At 36.9% G+C, this 18949-nt stretch overlaps 1 protein-coding gene across 6 annotated transcripts in view; it reads right to left on the bottom strand.

The window, feature by feature from the left end:
* LOC145283664 (leucine zipper putative tumor suppressor 2 homolog) overlaps positions 1-18949 on the bottom strand; it is a 675696-nt gene that overhangs the window by 257484 nt on the left and 399263 nt on the right. For 4 of the 6 annotated variants that reach the window (XM_080132667.1, XM_080132669.1, XM_080132666.1 and 1 more), the window contains exon 3: positions 18079-18163. The exons of the other annotated variants lie outside the window; for them this stretch is intronic. The gene's annotated coding sequence lies outside the window, so the exon portion shown is untranslated. The remainder of the gene's footprint in view (positions 1-18078; positions 18164-18949) is intronic. 6 annotated transcript variants of the gene reach the window in all.

Here is an 18949-nt window from a genome sequence, read left to right as displayed (position 1 = left end):
GAGGTTGATCTATAGTCATCCTTGCCACTGTACCATATATATATATATATATATATATCTATTATTTTCCTAGTTAGAATCAATCACCATAATCCTACATTCACTACAGAGTCGTCCTGCTTAAGATTTCCAAATCTATTTTGTTTTGTTTTTTTTTACTTTTAATTAAACATGTAGATAAATAAATAGATTGCTTTGGTTGAACTAATTTTATTGCTACTTCAATTTCATTCGAAAATTCAGAATTTGATATTCTTATTGCATAACTAAAGAGTTTCTTTACTTCTATAGTACCTATTTACTATGCCTCCCCACGGGACAGAGTTAGACACCAGGGTCGTTTTTTAACGTGGAGAAAAGGAACAAAAATAAAAATTGTCTCAGTCGTGAAGGATTTCTCCTCCACCGAAAGAGAACAAGAAATAGAAGTGCAGCATCTGAAGAACAGATGGTATTTATTTGCTCCCCCACCGAGCAAATTAGGCACAAGGCCGATTTTTAATGTGAGGAGTGAAGGGAGGGGGAAGGGAAAAAGGGGACCAGCTCCCGAGAGGTGGGAAATGGGAGCTGGTTAAAGGTCAGACATGTGGGGTTGCCCCCACATCTGGTCTTTGCTAGTCATAGCTTGCAGCATCTGCCGGAACAGATACTACACTTTGATCTTGTCCCGAAGGCCAAAGCAATAGTATCCATATAGAATTAAACAGATTTATGTTTCCGAATTCTTGAGATGAGGACTCGTTATTCATATTATTTGGAATCTTCGGACTACCATTTTCATCTTGAGTGTCATTTTCACAACGTTTCGATCGATGTCACCGCTGACCTTCTTCAGATGTATCTGGTTGAACTTGGGAATGTTTCTGTCAAACTCGGGAATTTGGACAGGATTTCGAACTGAACCCTTCATTTACTTCACAGGGAGAGCATATTCTTGTCCTGTCAACTATGACTGGATAGAGGTCCTAATTCACAATTATATTTTTCAGTCGCCCACACTGAGAATTGAACCTTAAACCTTCAGGAGTGTATCACTTTTACACAGATACTACACTTTGCTCTTAGCAATAGGAACAATTAAAGCCCGTTAAAAAAACATCAAGGAATATTTGATGAATGATGAAGACAGTAATGAGTTAAGGTAAGTTATTTAAAATTTATTTACGTAACGCTGCTACTAGTATGATAATTACTATGTCCATGTCTCCCCCCCCCTCGCTGCCAATGTTGCTTATTATTAAGAATTAGTAATAACTTTTCTTCTACTCCTAATTTTTTTCATCGGAAATGAATTTAAGTTTATGGAGATTGACCAAATCCTATCAGCAGCTAAAGACGCCATTAAAGAATTGGAAACTAAATTTATTCCCATCATAATGGAGTGGAATAAACCAACAGTTTTCTTCGTACGAGTCTGCGATTCGTCCTCGACAATCAGTCTGATGGTGACTTCATTGTTGTCAGGTTGAGATATGCCCTTGCTCAATCTCAGGAGATCCGTCCTTCCAGGCTTTACCTTCTTTTAGAGATTTTTTTTCTTTTTATGGAAACCACTCTAGACAATGCATACAGTCGCCTAATTTAAGGAACTAAAATAAAATACGTCAAAATCAACAACTAGCCAACGATAAGCGTAAGATTGATAGATTCTGACAAAAAACAGCAATTATTCCCTCTTTGTCAGAAAAATCGTCCATAGGATGTGAAAATTAAATAAAATAAGAGGATCAAGAGTTACGAGGCTACCAAAAGTAAACCCAATGTCTACTTTTTACTCTTCTTAGTTTATCTCTAATTACCTGAAATGCACCTACCAGGGAATGTGGACGAGGTTGCTCATGCATTTTTTGTAGGCGAGAGTGCACCTAATCCTAGAGCACTGACTTTTCAAGTTAACATCTGACCTTCTGTCTAACTTCCTGGAGAGGTAAATAAAATAAGATAGTGGAAAAGTATGAAACATAAGAGGTAAACACAGTTAAGAGCTTTTATAATATTTCTCTATCTGTAGTAATTCATCAACATCGTCAATTTTATCAAGATAAAAGTGCTTTGTAATAGAGCCACACCACTAATGCACTGGAATTTAGGAAAATGCCAGGTGTGACTCGGGCAGGGTTAAAAACCATATATTTACCATTCATATCAATTTATTTACACCTCTCTCTCAGCCAATGCTGAACACATCCTTCGGCATCCACTCCTCCAGCAAATATCAAGCCAAATAAAAAAAAACACATACACACACACAGGTTAATATTTTATGAGCTGAGCACGAAAGGACATGGAGTTTTTCATTTAATTCCAGACAACGTCAAGTTTTCTTGCTATTATTGCTATGAAGCTTTATCTGAAAGGATATCAAAATGTTATTTATATATAGCAGTAGTTCTCAACAAAGGAGGTATTTCAGGGTCTAAGGGAGAGGGGGGATTGGCACCATAGACCACTACACACAAACTGGATCTAGAACCACAAAAAATAATATGCATCGCTAATGGAAAGTCACATTGAATTTTCTCTCAACTACCGTTTGTATTAAATGCTATGACGTTAGTATTAGTTTTTACTGTTAGTAATTATGCGCAAATTTTGAGCAAGGCAGTTTTTTGAAAGAGGGGTGGCTATCATTCTTGTATATGATGAAAGAGTTCATAGAACAAAAAAAGTTAAAAAAAAAACAAAAAAAAACACACACACACATACATAAGTAGATCCGACGTTGTCTGGGAATGAATGAGGATCAACAAATGATCCACTCTCCCATACTTCTATTGTTATTGAAGTCGGTGAAATCTCCCATTTTTTTAATGAAATCGATTGATTGCCTGCTCTAGTTAGTGACACCCCCCCCCTCTCCAAAGTTTATCAGGAAGAAGCTTCACAGGCCTCCTCGCAGTCACTTAGTTTATACACTGTTGATTTCATAAAATTATCTGCAAATAATAGCTTCACTTGAAGTTTAAAATGCAAAAGTCAAGCATTATGGTTGAATTGTTCTCTAAACAAAATAATTCATTTCTAACATGACCCTGTCTTATAAAGGATAATTTTATAGGCCGGGCTTTTTTGCTTTTGCAGTTATAAAACTTCTTAAACGCTTCTTAAATGTTAGGTTATATAAAAGAATTAATTTTGATCAAAATCGGACGTCCTCCTCTAATTGGAATTTTTTTTTCAATTATCGATACTTATCAGACACATTCTTATAGAAAGCCTATCTAAGAACACTACCAGACATGTTAAATACCTTCATGTAAAATTTTTAAAATATCAACTCAGCCATTTCCGAATCCATAGAAAACGAGAAATTTGTTGTATATATTAGTTTCTTCTTAATAGAAGTTTTCCATCTCTGTAATTAGTTGCTGTGCGACTGTGCTCACGTAAATGGCTCTTTAATCCAGCTTTAGTCTTACATGGACATTCATATGTGACACAAAATCTTTCCTTTCGGTAAGGGTACGCGATATCCCATTCCACCCATCATCGATGATAAATAAAGTCATTATTATTGGGGAAACTTTTATACAAGAAAGAGTGCAAAGTTATGCTGATTGACAGCGCGAAAGTGATGGATAAAATTGCGATAGTAAAAAGATATTGCTAAAATGTATGGATCAATAAATGTGACTGCTTAACGAATAGTATAGTCAATCGATGAATAACTGACCCCACTACTCTCCAAATTCATGATGCTGTATTTTTGCATAATAAAGGAGATATCATCAAGGTCAGGCTTTGCAATGCAATAAAAATCAAGATAAAATATGACATGTCTGTCTCTTGAAGTCCCTGTGATTGATGAAGAGTGTCCTCTGCATGACAGGTCAAGGTTTGCTGTCAGTAAACATTATATTTTATAATATTACTAGCAGACCACATGGCGTTGCCCGGTCGTAGGATATGCCTAAATATGATATTTTACTTCACACAGATTATGTATTTATAATTAGAGAGACAATTCTCTATTGCTTATTATACTGAACCTAATATATAGTAATGAGATTAAAACTAAAATATATATTTTAAGCAAACGTTAAGAAGCTAAAAGTCCTTGAAGTTATTTATATAAACATGCAAAAACCTATCCTAAATCAGATCGCATTCCAAAATAGTACCAGCACACTTAAATGCCTCGAATAACTTCCCCTTCCTCACACCCAACCCATTCTGGTTACTGACACTAGAACTGACATGCTCCCTTGTTCCCCATGATACTAACCCTCAATGCCGCCAGGAAACACACTGACCCTCACTCACAAACCAACTACTATTTAAATAAATCTACCCATAATTCCCACTGAGCTTCTCACACAAATTTCTGAAGATGTGTAGATGAGTACACGAAAAGTTAAAAGTTAAAAAACTGTAGACACTTTGAGAAAGAAAAATGCTCGGACCATACATCCATACCTTCGATGTATATACAAAAAAATAATGCAAAAAAGGTATTACAAAACACTTTAACAATGTCTGTGTGTGTGTGTATATATATATATATATATATATATATATATATATATATATATATGGCTATCCATTCACGTGAAATCACTTTTTTCTTCACTCTATTCCCTCTGCTTCACTTTTTGTTTAAGATCTTTGACTTATTTGTAGTTTCTTCAAATACTTTTGCAAGCAAAATCCGATCCCACATCTTGCTAAATCCTACCCGCTGATGAGAAGGAAAGTATTTCTTCGAAACTCCACGGATTAAGGACTATCCACTTATTTAGTGTTTCCTTTTCAAATTAAATGTTTTTTAACTCTTTTTCAAAGTGTTTTTTAACATGTTTTATTAACAACTTGCTCTTATATATGACTTGGAGTGCCATCAGCTAGAATCGAAACCGAAACATACAACTCTCCACCTCATTCCTTAGCCCCTGAGTCACGCCCATACGGCACATTATATATATATATATATATATATATATATATATATATATATATAATCACCTGTCATCCCTTTAAAAAAAAAAAATGGAATCGCCCGATTGTCAAAGCAAGATTCAAGTAATCAAGGTCCAAAGAGTTTTAGCATTATATAGATTACATTATGTTTAACCCTACTGTTTACTGTTAAGACCTAACATTTTTTTTGCGGCACCATTTATCAAGGCTAAAAGCCTTTGAAGGATAATTAACAAAATGGATAGATTGTCAATTGAATGAATCTTGAGAGGATTTAAAATGATAAATGAAATAAAACAACACCGATGGGTTATAATTAGTATTTGTTGACATTAGATTTTAAGCCGATCATGATGTAATCTTTGCTTATAATATTTACATGTTTTTCTAATTAAAACTTTGGTAAGAAGATCCCTAACTTGATAAACATGTTTTCTTTACTTAATCATTCTAGTTTTGTAATGTTAGCCAGATACACATGAAGACAAAAATAATGGGGATTAATACGAGAGTCATTCCAAAAGTAAAGCCTCCTACAGTTTTAAATTAAAAAAAAAAAAAATTGAAGACCTATAAGATGGGAGCAGTACCATTAAAACGAGCATCCTTTCATGCTCTAGAATTCATTTTTCTACATAGTCACCACCATTCTAATTGCATTTTTATCAGGAATTCAATGACACTCTGCTTCTGACGCACATCTGTAGCAGGGGTTGCTTTCTTAGAGTCTCACACCGTTGATATCTGATACAGTCAGGTTAGTCATGAATGCATAAGTTCAGCCATCATAACAATGCAATTTGCAATCCTCTCTGATCCATTCAAACGGAACAAAAAATAGGAGGCATTACTTTAGGAGCGTCTCTCATATATAGATTTATTCAGAGCGAAGTGTCTGTATCCTTTATTGATGTTCTTCATATTAATGACTTCGCCTATCGTTTGCGATGATACAGTTCAGTCATTTCAACAGGGTTGGCATCTTCGGTTGCCATGAACCTTGTCCGGTACTGGCCAGGGGAGAGACAAATCAGGAAAATGTGATAGAAGTCTTCAATGCTGCTTTCTCTCGCAATCCATTCGTCTGGAAATGTTTCAATTAAGATATGACCCGACATCGAAAAATGGCAGAGAAGTGATCCATCATATTCAACGGAATCAGATAGTCGAAGAAATCGGCAAAATTGATCTCCAAGGCAGAAGGGTTTGGTTTATATATTTTCGATAAATTTCCAACATAAAGACTCGCATATAAAAACGTTCACGGTCGATACACGTATTAGAAATGAGAATGGGAAGTTAAAAATGAAACAATTATGTCGGTTCGTTATCTATTTCCCTTTCAACGACAATGATATTCATTCACTGACTGTGTGTGTGCGTAAAGCGATCTCATTGATGGATTCAATGTTAGAATTTTCTTATCTATTTGGTGCAAGCTGTCCTCAGTGATCTATGACAGTGTAACGAGTTGCATCAATACTCTTTGTCTATGCAAGATCGGTTCCAATTCCAGAAGATTAACTTTTCGTATATATATATATATATATATATATATATATATATATATATATATATATATATATACGTTTTTATTTTTTATTACCGTATCTTTCTGTTAAGTTACATTATTGTTTCAGCTACTCGGCCGTTTTTTTGGCCAAAATATTATCTATTTAGTGCTTTACCTCTAATTGGGGTAAACCTTCAATCACAACCTTAACAACAGATCGATTATAGAAGAGGTCACGGAAGTGTTCCTGCCAGCACTCCAAATTTTTCAAAGGGCCCTTGATGAGTAACATTATCTTTTGACTGCAAAGGAACCATTAAGCGGCTGAGTAGCTGAAACAATAATGTAACTTAACAGAAAGATACGGAAATAAAAAATAAAACGTATATTTGCTATACAACAGTATTGAGCACTTTCTTCAGTTTTTATTAATTACCATTTCCACTGTATATATATATATATATATATATATATATATATATATATATATATATATATATATATATATATATATATATATATATTATATTTTAAGTTACATTACTAAAGAAGGAAAAGTATCACTAGAAGGAAACCAAGAAGTAAAGTAATAATGGATTACATGACCTGGACTTTACTTTCAAGCCTGGAATACACTATTAAAAAAAAAAAAAACGCAATTCATTCTGGATTATACCAGTATTCATTGGATATTACAACTGTTCCTGTATTTTCTTTATTCCATTTGGAGTATTCATTTTACACTATCATTTCAATTTATGTACTAATAAGCAAAATTTATAAATACCCACATCTATTTTGCTAATAACATTTTCTCCGATGAGATGAGCCATTCATTGAAAATCCATGGATTAAGGAAAAAAACTTTAATAATTATTTGTACTCCTTTTTTAAACAAATTTTGTTTTAATTCTACAAAATTTAACTCAGAATTTCCATTTATATTATTGCTCTATCTCGGATATTGAGCTTTCTTTATCTGCTTTGTTTTCCAGTTTTGATTTGTGTCACAACCATATCCACTTCCTCCATTGTTGGAATATTATCCATTTAGTGCTTTACCTCTAATTGGGGTAAACTTTCAATCACAACCTTAACAACAGATTGATTATAGAAGAGGTCACAGAAGTGTTCCTGCCAGCACTCCAAATTTTTCAAAGGGCCCTTAATGAGTAACATTATCTTTTGACTGCAAAGGAACCATTAAGGACGAAGAGGGGGCCAAATACCTGATGAAGAAGTCCGAACATTGTTTTTCAATCTTTTTTGTCAGAGGCAGACTGTATTTCTGATGATATGTTAGACCACCATTTGTTGTTTTATCTGCTTTAGTTCTCTTTGCCGAATAGTCTTGTGTCTCTTGTAGTCCTTCATAACAGATGTATTTCCTTGCATTCCTTTTTTCTTGTTTTTTGAATCCTAACACATCTGAACCAGCTGAATATACTTGTTCTTTTCTTACGATCCATCAAAAACAAAACCGTCCAATCTCTCATTCACACGAGCCAGTAACTCCGGATTCTTTAGCTTGTTAAGAAACCTGAACTCCAGTCATGTGCACCTTCTTGAATATATGCAGCTTGAATTTTCCTCAAACCAACCTATGATTCGACTAACACTCAGCACAACTCGAACATTGGAGATATTTGCAAGATCACGTTTGCAAGTGACAATAAAATCAATTAGATGACCTTGCTTGGATCTGGGATGCATCCAAGCAGTTTTTGTGCTTATCTTTCTGATAGAAGAAAGTATTGCAGAGTATCAATGATGGCTTAGAACAAAATTCCAGCAACCGTAACCTACCGCTGTTAATTTTGCCAATCCCGTGATGCCCCAGAGCATCTCGTGTCTCCCAGTCCTTCCCAACATGAGCATTGAAATCACCTATAATTATGAGCTTTTCATTGTTAGGTACCGATAATGTTGCCTCACTGAGTACTCTGTAGAAAGCCAAGATGACTTCTTCGTTCACTTGCATGGTTGGAACATAGATGGAGAAAATCGAGAAGAATCGACTGCATGAAAGTCAAAGTTTCATGATACAATCAGTAACAGCAGAAAGTCTTTCAATCTTGTTCACTAGAACTGATCTTATTGTGAAACCCACCCCACCATCATGACGTTTGCCCCTTTGTCTTTCCAACTCAGAATATAGAGTATCCTGAACCTACCTCAATCAAATGGTCTTCCTCGGGAAAGCAAGTCTCTGATAGAGTAGCTATATCAATATTTAGTCACTCAAGTTCTCTAGTCACTAGAACTGTTCTTCATTCTGGGCGTTTTGATTTGTCAATGTCCAAGAGTGTTCTGACATTCCTAAAACCAACACAAAGTCAAGTATCTGCAGAATGTCTTCTTGGTTCCTCCTCTTCTCTTTTCTCTCTCCCAACAATCGAACACAGCATATAATAACAAAACTCTAAAGCACGTCTGACAGCACTGACTTCTGCCAACAGTCTGCCCCTCCTCTTAACAACACAGGCTTTTTATATCGCAAAATCGTTCACCTCTATTTGCATATTCTTCTAACTCACGTGATCACTACTCTATAAATAAGAGTCTTGACCATTTCTTTTCTTTCTTTTTATTTATTTTTGGTGACCGACCCGCACGTGGTCTATCCAGGTAAGTCACGCATTTCTCCACACTCCCCCCTGATCTCATGATCACAAACAGGACATGCGGGCAATCGTCGTTGGCGGGTACTCCTTCGAAGAAGCACTTCCTCATTGCTGTTTTCTTCATTACCACCATCATTACTACCAGTCTGTTCCATTATCCCGTCTCGTGGTTCCATAGGCGGTGTCTCACAATCAGGGCAGGGGGGCAGTATCCGTCTTTGTCGGGTACTTCTCCGAAGAATCGGAGGCGTCATCTCCTCGGTATGCTCCATCATCCCTTCTCGCTGGGTTTCGCAATCACGGGGGGTGGGCAGTATTCGTCTCTGTCGAGTATTTCGATGAGGCATTACTTCCTTGTGTCCATCGCTCTCCTCACTATTGTCATCAGTATGTCCCATCATTCCCTCATCTGGTTCCGTTGGTGGTGTTTCTATGCTCACCTGAAGGGGCAGTAAGTGATCAGGATCATCTCTGAACGGTGTGTGATCCTCCTCATCGTCCTCAGAATCAGAAGAGGTATAACAAGGGCGGATATCTTTTACGTGACGTGGTATGCCACCAATCAACATGGTCTGAGGACTTATGATTTCATCTATTTTTCCCCGGAAAAATTTCGTAGTGCACCCAGCATTTGGGGGTTTTATCCAAACAAGGTCTCCCACCTGATATGGTGTATTGACAACACTCACCACTGATGGTATGGCATCAACTCCTTTCACACGCTGTTCATATTGGTAAATCCCATTGGTTGGTGCAGTTGCTGGTGTTGCATTGTCCTTGGGTGTTATATTATACCAGTACACAGCTTCTGGAATAGAGCACTGCGTCCTGGCTGCAATTCTTTTGATGGTGCGGTGACACCGTTCTGCTATACCATTACCCTCGGGATAATATGCACACCGATAATGCATTTTAATCCCCCATTCGTGCACGAATTTCTGAAATTCTTGACATCGAAATGTGGCGGCATTATCAGTCAGAATTTCAATCGGGGCACCACGTTCAAAAAAGACGGCTCTCAACTGTTGTATAATGCTGGCTGCATCCTGTCGTGTCAACAGGCGCCATATTGTGAAACGCGTCGGGCCACAATCCGTCATGGTCAAAAAATGTTTGCCCCCATAATGTGTTATGTCCATCCCTACTCGCTGCCAGTTGCCCTCCACCTCGAGCTTCCCTTTTTGCCATTGGGATGGTGCCGGATCAATTCTCTGACACTCTTCACACGAACGTATGGCTGCTTTCACTGATGCTTTTGTAGTTGCAGGGCATACTCTTCGGACAAAATATGCAGTCCTCTGAATTCCAGGATGTCCAATCTGCTGGTGTATCATACGGATCTGGTCAGGTGTTAATTGATCCGTTACAGTCGCGCATGTTTGTTGTTGAAGATCGGATCCCTGCCTCATTGCATCGATCCACCTCTTTGGTACTCGAGTCAAGCTATCAGCCAAATTCTGCATCGACGAGACTAACGTAATGTCTACCTGCAAGCTGTATTCGTCAACTAGACGCTTAATTATTGCTAGTCTCCTTCGTACTAGCATTTCACTTGCAGCTCTAGTTTTAACTCGAGCCTTTCCAGTCAAGGTGTCGGTTAACCAATGGTAAACACACAATGAGTCAGTGTGGAGATGCACAACATTAGTCTGCCATTGCAATGCGAGATTAAGACCTTTTAACGTGGCATCAAGTTCTGCCAAATTTATATGTTGGGCATCATTTTTCGGACGAAGCCAGCATGCATCTTCCACAACAACACCTAGTTGCTCCAACACGACACCTGTAGCCAACGAACTTGCGTCAACCCATGCATTTAGTTCGTTTCCAGACACTTGCCACTCACCCCGGGCAGGGTCATTCCTATGCACTCTGGACAACATTTCAGCCATCATTTGTTGGAGAGAATCATCATCCGCAACATCGTCCCATCCTTTTGTTACTGTAGTCACTCGTCTTTTCACCACTCCTGTTGCCGATCGGAGCCATCCACAGACAGGTAGATGTCCTACCAATTTACCACAGATAGAAAACACAGTACGTCTTGTTAATACATTGGGTAACTTTGGAAGTGGGCTCCCTCGTTTCCATCGCAACGTATTGCCCTCCTCCCAGACCTCGAGGCCTAGCACGGGCACTCCATCCTTTAGGCGCTTAGGGTCTTTGCTTATTAACCCAAACGCTTTCAGTTTTATTCGAACTGCATCCGCAGACATTATGTCCTCATTAACATAGATGTCATCTATGTAGGCTGAAGCAGCTTTTGCTGTGATCTCATCCTGCATCAAAACAGTTTTAATAATGGTTGTCATAATCAAGGGTGCTACGTTTAGGCCAAAACCCAAACGTGTCAAACAATATAGTTTTCCCTTGAGTAGTACTGTCTGAAACGGCCATAATGACTCATGGACACGTATCTGCAGGTAGGCCCTCTTTAGATCCAGAAGTGCTACATTGCTCCCTTTTTGACGCCACTCTCTCAGTTTAGCAGCGCACACATCTGCGTTTCCGGTAAACGCATCAACATGCCGATTCAACTCTCGGTAATCCATTACGGGACGAATTTTTTCTTTGGTAGGTTGTTCAACAGCCATGAGCGGAATTAATCCCTTGGGTGGTCCCAGACGTTCCTGTGGGTATGGTATTAACCAACCGTTGTCAATCCACATCTGAAGTTCTTCTTCATATGCGGCCCTATTCTTGGTAGAAACTGCATACTCTGGAATCGTGTTGCACAGCCGATCTGGTTCCTGGCCCATGGCCCATTTCCACTTTGCAGTCCACACCCTTTCGTTGTCATCAAATGTAGCACAGAAGTCCTTTTCTTCAATCGACATGGCTGCACAGATGTCTTTCCCTTCTCCAAGCCTGATACCTCTAGCTGCTGTGATTGTAACGCCTCCTAGTGCTTGTATTGCATCAATTCCAAGCAACATGTCGTAGCCAAGGGGTTTCTCCTGCATCACCAGAACGTCAACTTTAGCTGTGTCACCCTTCTCAGTGCAGATTGTGACTGTCCCTTCACCACAACATACCCGTGATAAGCCATTGATGGTCATAACGCCAACTGGGTTCCTCCGCCACACCGGACAGCAATGGGCACTAACTATAGACCGGGAACACCCCGTGTCTATAAGTGCTGAACACTGCACATCATCAAGTTTAACGCTAATGACAGGCAATCCTGTGTTTATTGGTTGGCAGGGGGCAAGGGTAGCGATAGTACCTTGCCCCCAACTTCGTTTCCCGAACAGTTGCGAGATATGTGCCCAAACTTATTGCAGCGATAGCATTGCACTGGTCTCTTTGATTGTGGATATACACCTCTCCTATCACTCCGGCACTCTTTAGCAAAATGATTGGCCTCCCCACATTTATAGCACACTGGGGTGGCATGCTTATTACTATCTGGAAGAGAGTCCACATTGCCTCCATGTCGAAAACGAGCTGCTGCTGCAATTGGTTCCTGTTCCTTACAGATGTTTCGAGCTCGGGCCAATAACTCATCAGTTGACAATTCATCGATTCTTGATGATGCCCGCAACAGTTTACTGACCTCCTCGGGTAGGCCTACCAAAAAAGCACAGCTTAATATTTTATCGTTGACCCCACCAAACGGTACAGATAATTTTCGCAGGTCGGCTAGGTACACGTCGACTGTTTCCTTGGGTTGAAGTGTCCGGCTCGTGAACTGTTGCCACGCAACAAATGGATCTGTACCAAACGCTGTATACAGGCTCTGCTTGATTTCATCCCCGAGTTGTTGGTAGACTGCATAGGCCCCTCCGGTTAGCCTCAAAGGGATAACTGTGGCTGGTTCTTTAATTTTGCACAGTTTACAGATTTTCTCTGCCTTTTCAATCCATTCAACGACAGCCGGTCCAGTGGTAGATCCGTCGAACTCGGGTATTAAGCGAATGTCGAATCTGTCCATTGTTAGTAACCGCACACCAAGCGCCGAAATAGCTTAAAACCAACACAAAGTCAAGTATCTGCAGAATGTCTTCTTGGTTCCTCCTCTTCTCTTTTCTCTCTCCCAACAATCGAACACAGCATATAATAACAAAACTCTAAAGCACGTCTGACAGCACTGACTTCTGCCAACAGTCTGCCCCTCCTCTTAACAACACAGGCTTTTTATATCGCAAAATCGTTCACCTCTATTTGCATATTCTTCTAACTCACGTGATCACTACTCTATAAATAAGAGTCTTGACCATTTCTTTTCTTTCTTTTTATTTATTTTTGGTGACCGACCCGCACGTGGTCTATCCAGGTAAGTCACGCATTTCTCCACAATTCCAACAGGCAATGTTTAATTCGTAGCGCATTTTAGCATTCGCTTTGCTATTATTTCTCATATCTTTGTTCCTGCATAAGTTAACAGCCATTAGTTGCAGGTGCTGACCAGCTTAAGTTGATAGGCAATGTTTAATGTACCTTTTTTAGCATTTTTGTACAAAAGATAGGTGATCAGTGCTCTCCCTGGCGATGTTAGTAAATAACATTGTTGGTTTTTTTTTTCTTTTTAGTAGTGGTTGTTGCATCTGTGCATTTCAGAGGCTTCGTTGATCAGTCAGCCAGTCATTCTTAAATTTGAAATGTGTTGGTCGAAGTTCAATCCTCAGTAAAGTTATACCAATGACACAAATACACACACGGTCCTTGATGTATCCTTGCTAAACACTCGTCATTAGAATATGATGACAATGTGGGGTTAGTGGAGCAAATCAGAGAAAGGAATGGCGTCTTCCTGTACTAAATGTCGGTGTATTAGCTAACAAATTAATCTTTGGGTTGTGATTGACTCCGGTCGACCTATTTAATTGATTTTTTTTTTGATTTTTTTTTTTTAAGATTATGATTTTTATGAATTTTAAGATTTATGCAAATTAATTATCATCACCTCTATCTTATACAGCTTCCTACTGCAGTAGATTTTTTTCCCCAAAAAAAACTTTCAGGCTTATGGTTCTCTTTCTGTAGACTGTTTTCCTCCTACCTATAAACCTTGAGCTTTTCCAGACCAAGGCCAATAAGCATTTTCTGTCATTTTTTAGCCTTGTTAGTTCCTTACATAAAGTAGCTTTATGCTTTGTCTGGAGCAATTTCCATGAAAAAAATGTCAACATGTTAAACCACATCGTAACTTTCACATTCCTTATTTTTGTCATCTCATTCCATGATTGATGTTTTACAAAGAGTGAAGAATTACAATTTTCTGTGTCAAAATTTAAGCATTTAAAACTTATCGTTGGCTAGTTTTGGATCTTGAAATAGTTTTTTTATAATCTTCTTGCATCAAGTGGCTTCATACCTTGTCTGAAATGATTTATATAAAACAACGTTGGTGATTCATTTAAATAGTAACAGGTGTCGATATAAAACTTTCTCTTTACATGTGTTCATGAAATAGAAAGTTGAGGGTTATTACTATTCATTTTAGTGAAACTCTATAAATTATGAAGATGCTTCAGTGGATGTTTACTTGTTTGCTACCCACTACAGTTAAAAGTGACACAATGTCAGAAGGTGGGGAAAACCAGTTTTCCCGAGGGTGGGGGCCACCCTGATCGCGTACAAAAGTAAAGGTTTGTTATTTGTCTGAAGAAGAAAGCAATATTTTTTGCCAAAAATTTTTACATTAATTCACCAAGTTGAAGAGCTACTAAGATAGGAGCGATACTATAATAAAGAGCAACCTTTTGTGCTCCAGAATTTATTCATCTACATAGTCACCACGATTCTCATTACATTTTTTCCAAAAATTCAATGACATATCTCTGCTTCTGACACACGCCCATGACAGGGGTTTCTTTCTTAGAGTGTCACACCATCAATATCTAAAAAAGAGAGGAAACTTTCAGGTCATGATTACATAACTTCAGTTATTTAAACAATCCATTCAGGCGGGACGAAAAAAAAAGTAGGAGACATTACTTTTAGAACGTCCAACATATGTCAGTAATAAAGTTTACAAATTAAATATTGTTGTCTTTAATTTAATCGCAATCTTAATTCATATTTCTCACTGATGAAAGTATATATATTTTCAAACATTTAATGTTATACAATTCATAATGATCTGTTAATTAGTTTTGGATTGAATTCTGTACATATAAATATATAAACATAACTTTACTAAAGTAGAGATTTTTCTGTAATTCTTTTAAAAAAATTGGCCTTTTTTGTTCAGTTTAATATTTATTTAAAACTCAAAGATTCTGGAGTAAAACAATATTTAGAGTTTAACTAAGGTCGGTTATAATTTTAAACATTCATTTTAAAATTAAACTCACTCTTTATTGACTTCATTAATTTTACAGTTAATTTTATTTTAGATATTTGAATTTTTTTAGGTGCTAAAATCCTTTATTTAACCCATCAGGTGTAGCTTGTTTTTTTATTTCATTAGCTATGGATTAAATGAATTTTTTTTTTCTCAAATTTCGTACAAATGAACAGGTTCCATGGCATCCATCAGGGGATCTGCAGTAAGCCATCCTCTGCTCTTGAAAGAAAAGGCAATTATTGGAAGAGTGCATCTCTTAGGACCAAATTAAACCACACCTAACTCCAACAAAAATAGGACTGATGGTTCAAGAAAAATCTCAAGGTAGTCAGGATGTTTCAGTGATATATAAAAAATATGAAATCTACAATTATTCTGGAGTGGCTGACAAGATATCCTGCTGAGATGACGTCATGTACAACTATTTCCCACGAATTAGTTAAAAAGAAAGGCTTCATTCATGTAGCGTCTGTAACTAGTTCAGTTTCAACCCAGTAAGATTGGAACATTTTAGAAGAACTGGAGCGAAACGGTGTCGGTTAAAAAAAAAACACCCAAACTAGAAAACAGCCTTTGTATCGATATGCCTATGATGTATATATCATAAAAATTAATGACTTTTTGATATATTAATGTTATATATGTGTCATATGGTTGACATGAAGCGTCTAGTCAGTTGGTTAAGTGTCTGTGTACCTTTAGCTTCAGCCCTCACCACTTGCTAGAACCACTGTCTGACAGCACTGCAATGAGGAGTGCTGAGTGCGAGGTCTCTCCCTCCAAGTACATAGCTTCTCTGTCAGCAAGCCCTATTTGATACTTCCACATGGAACTTGGGTATCTTGCAGCCCCAGGCTGAAACACAAGGGACTCAAAGTAGGCTTGCCCCCCCCGGACGTGTAGCATGCAGGCCCACCAGCGTGTGGATATGCCCTGATGCTCATGAACCAGCTTCTAGCTATGGATTAACTAGCAAGGGTAGATGAAGCCATGGTCGGCCTTTCATTTAGGAGAAGGAAAGCTCCAATTTCAAACCCATCAAGTGTCTGGTGTGCTGGACAGTCTCAGCATGTAAGGATCCAAAAATTATGTATATTTATGTAAATTATTAGGTTTGATTCTGGCATGCAGTAGTTTTTTTCACAATGGGGCTCCTTTAGCCATAGTGAAGGCAACTCATGTAAGAGAAGGAAAACTTAGATGTAAAACCTGCAGTTGAAATAACTACCGGTCATCTTGCTTCTGCTTGTAACTGGATCATTGTTTTTAAAGCCCAGAGAATGGTGTAAGTGTAGTACAAGCTTACATCACTTAAATCCAATGATGTACAGATGTCTCAACTCTGCAGCTGTTGAAGATGTCCTTTAAAAGTCTTACGGCATTGGAAGAGTGACGACGTGCACAAACTTAACAGGTTGGAAGTGCATATCACAAATCTACGTGTGGGCAGCAGGGGTCTCATCTTAACATCGCTATCTTATCTTCATTAATAGAGACAGATTTCGGCGGAGACTTCTGTGGCTGAACAGCCCCCCCCCCTCCGTGTAAATGAAATTATTGTCTTTACTGAAACATTATATCTTTACTGAAGTGCAAAAGTATTTTTTGTAGAAAGATATCTCTCAATCATGTTAATCATATTTGAAGAAAAAAAAAGGTTGTGATGAACTTATTGACACATTTTTGATTGACCCAAATTGAAATATTATTTGCACACATATTTTAAAAAAATGTGTGTATATGATGTACATTTCAACGATTATATTCATTTAAAAAAAAAGAAAAAAAAAAACTCCCAGAAATTGCATCATTCTTTTTTTTTTTAATTTCTAACTTTTTTTAAAAACTCTCACTCACTCTGTTATAAACGCTATACACACTTTGAATGCTAACGGCTTTTTTTACGTTCAGAAATAAAACAAAAAACATCCATTTCACATTACAAACGCACCAAGTATATTTTCAAATAATGTACTGGTATTATATTTCTTCAAATCGATCGTCCCAAGGAAATCTTAAAATAAAGACAAAACGTTGATGGTTGGTTCCTTTTTCATCTCTCCATATATATATATATATATATATATATATATATATATATATATATATATGAAATCAAAAGAGATGCAGTCTATCCATAAGAAATGGTAAACTTCAATCTAATATAAATGCCAGTATTTATATATAGATATATTTATTCCAACCAAATAAAAATTAAAAAAAAGCTCAATACACACATAATAGAGAGTAGAGATTATTATAAAAGAAAAGAAATTAAAACTGTAAGATGAAATTTACAATCAAATTTTTGTTTGATCGAATACTCCAAAAATCAATTTACAAAGTTCTTATTCCACGGAGTCTGAAAGAATGCTATTCTTGCTATTCTTCTCAACAGATGCCATAGCCAGCAAATTCTAGCATTGCTACAAATATAATTTGCTGATTTCCTTCTGTCCTCTGATGAGAAGAATAGCATTCTTGTAAACTCCGCGGAATAAGGACTTTGTAAATTGTTTTTGGAGTAATCAGTCGAACAATAAATTTGATCGTAAATTTCAACTTAGTTTCAATTTCTTTTCTCATATATATATATATATATATATATATATATATATATATATATATATATATATATATATATATATACACACTAACAAGGTTATCCGGTGTTGTATGGTGATATATGCATTAAATATTTTTTTAAGAATTCGTAACATTATTTTTCTTACCTTATATTTCTACATATTCTTAGTTACACACTAAACACTTCTCCGGCCCATCGAATTTCTCCCTCACTTTGTCAGCATATGAGAACTGTTCAATATAAAAGTAAAGAGAAAAAAAATGAGTGACCTATTTTCATTTTTTTTTTTTAACAATTACCACTACGAATTAAAAAAAACGTTATATATTCATGAATATTATTGTATTTACATTCATTTTTAACTATAATCAGATGGGGCTGATTATGGTGATGAAAAGTTTGTACGTTCACGATTACGAGTTTCCTTTATGTAAATGCGCACACGCACATACAAATGCAACGTGAGAGCCGTATCTTTTTAGCCAAATTAATAGTGATTCACTATTAAAATACATCTTAAGTTTCCTGACACAAAAGAAAGAATTTACTGAATGGAAGAAACGGGATGGCACGAATAAAGACATCTATTTTTAAAGAACGAACACAATGTGTAATACATTCAGACTTTTTCCTCCTCTCTTGAAAATTACACAACCTAGGGATATTTTTAACCTTGTATCACCACAAAAATCTCGAATTTATAACTGTTTACAATTCGATAGTTTGAAAAGGAAATGATATTACTGTTTAAAAACAACGGGATTGTTCGTGTCTAGATCGATCCTTATAAGAATTCAAACGGGTCGAGTTTGGTAGAATAAAATGTTAACAACAAGGTTCTGCACAGCTTATTTTATTTTTATTTTTTAAGTAGAAAAATAACATTATCTACTTCAATATATTTTTTGGTTCAAGCAATGAATAATTTAACCCTCCCCCATTCTCCCCTTTGGATAAATTTTTGTCAGGAGAGAAGACGCCTTCGCAAAAAAAAATAAAGTAAAAAAAAAAAATCT

Source organism: Euprymna scolopes, chromosome 8 (assembly GCF_053919585.1).
Source record: "Euprymna scolopes isolate OS-2025 chromosome 8, ASM5391958v1, whole genome shotgun sequence".
Lineage (NCBI taxonomy): Eukaryota > Metazoa > Mollusca > Cephalopoda > Sepiida > Sepiolidae > Euprymna > Euprymna scolopes.
Note: the sequence above shows the minus strand (reverse complement) of the source record. Positions and strands in the feature narration are given on the sequence as shown.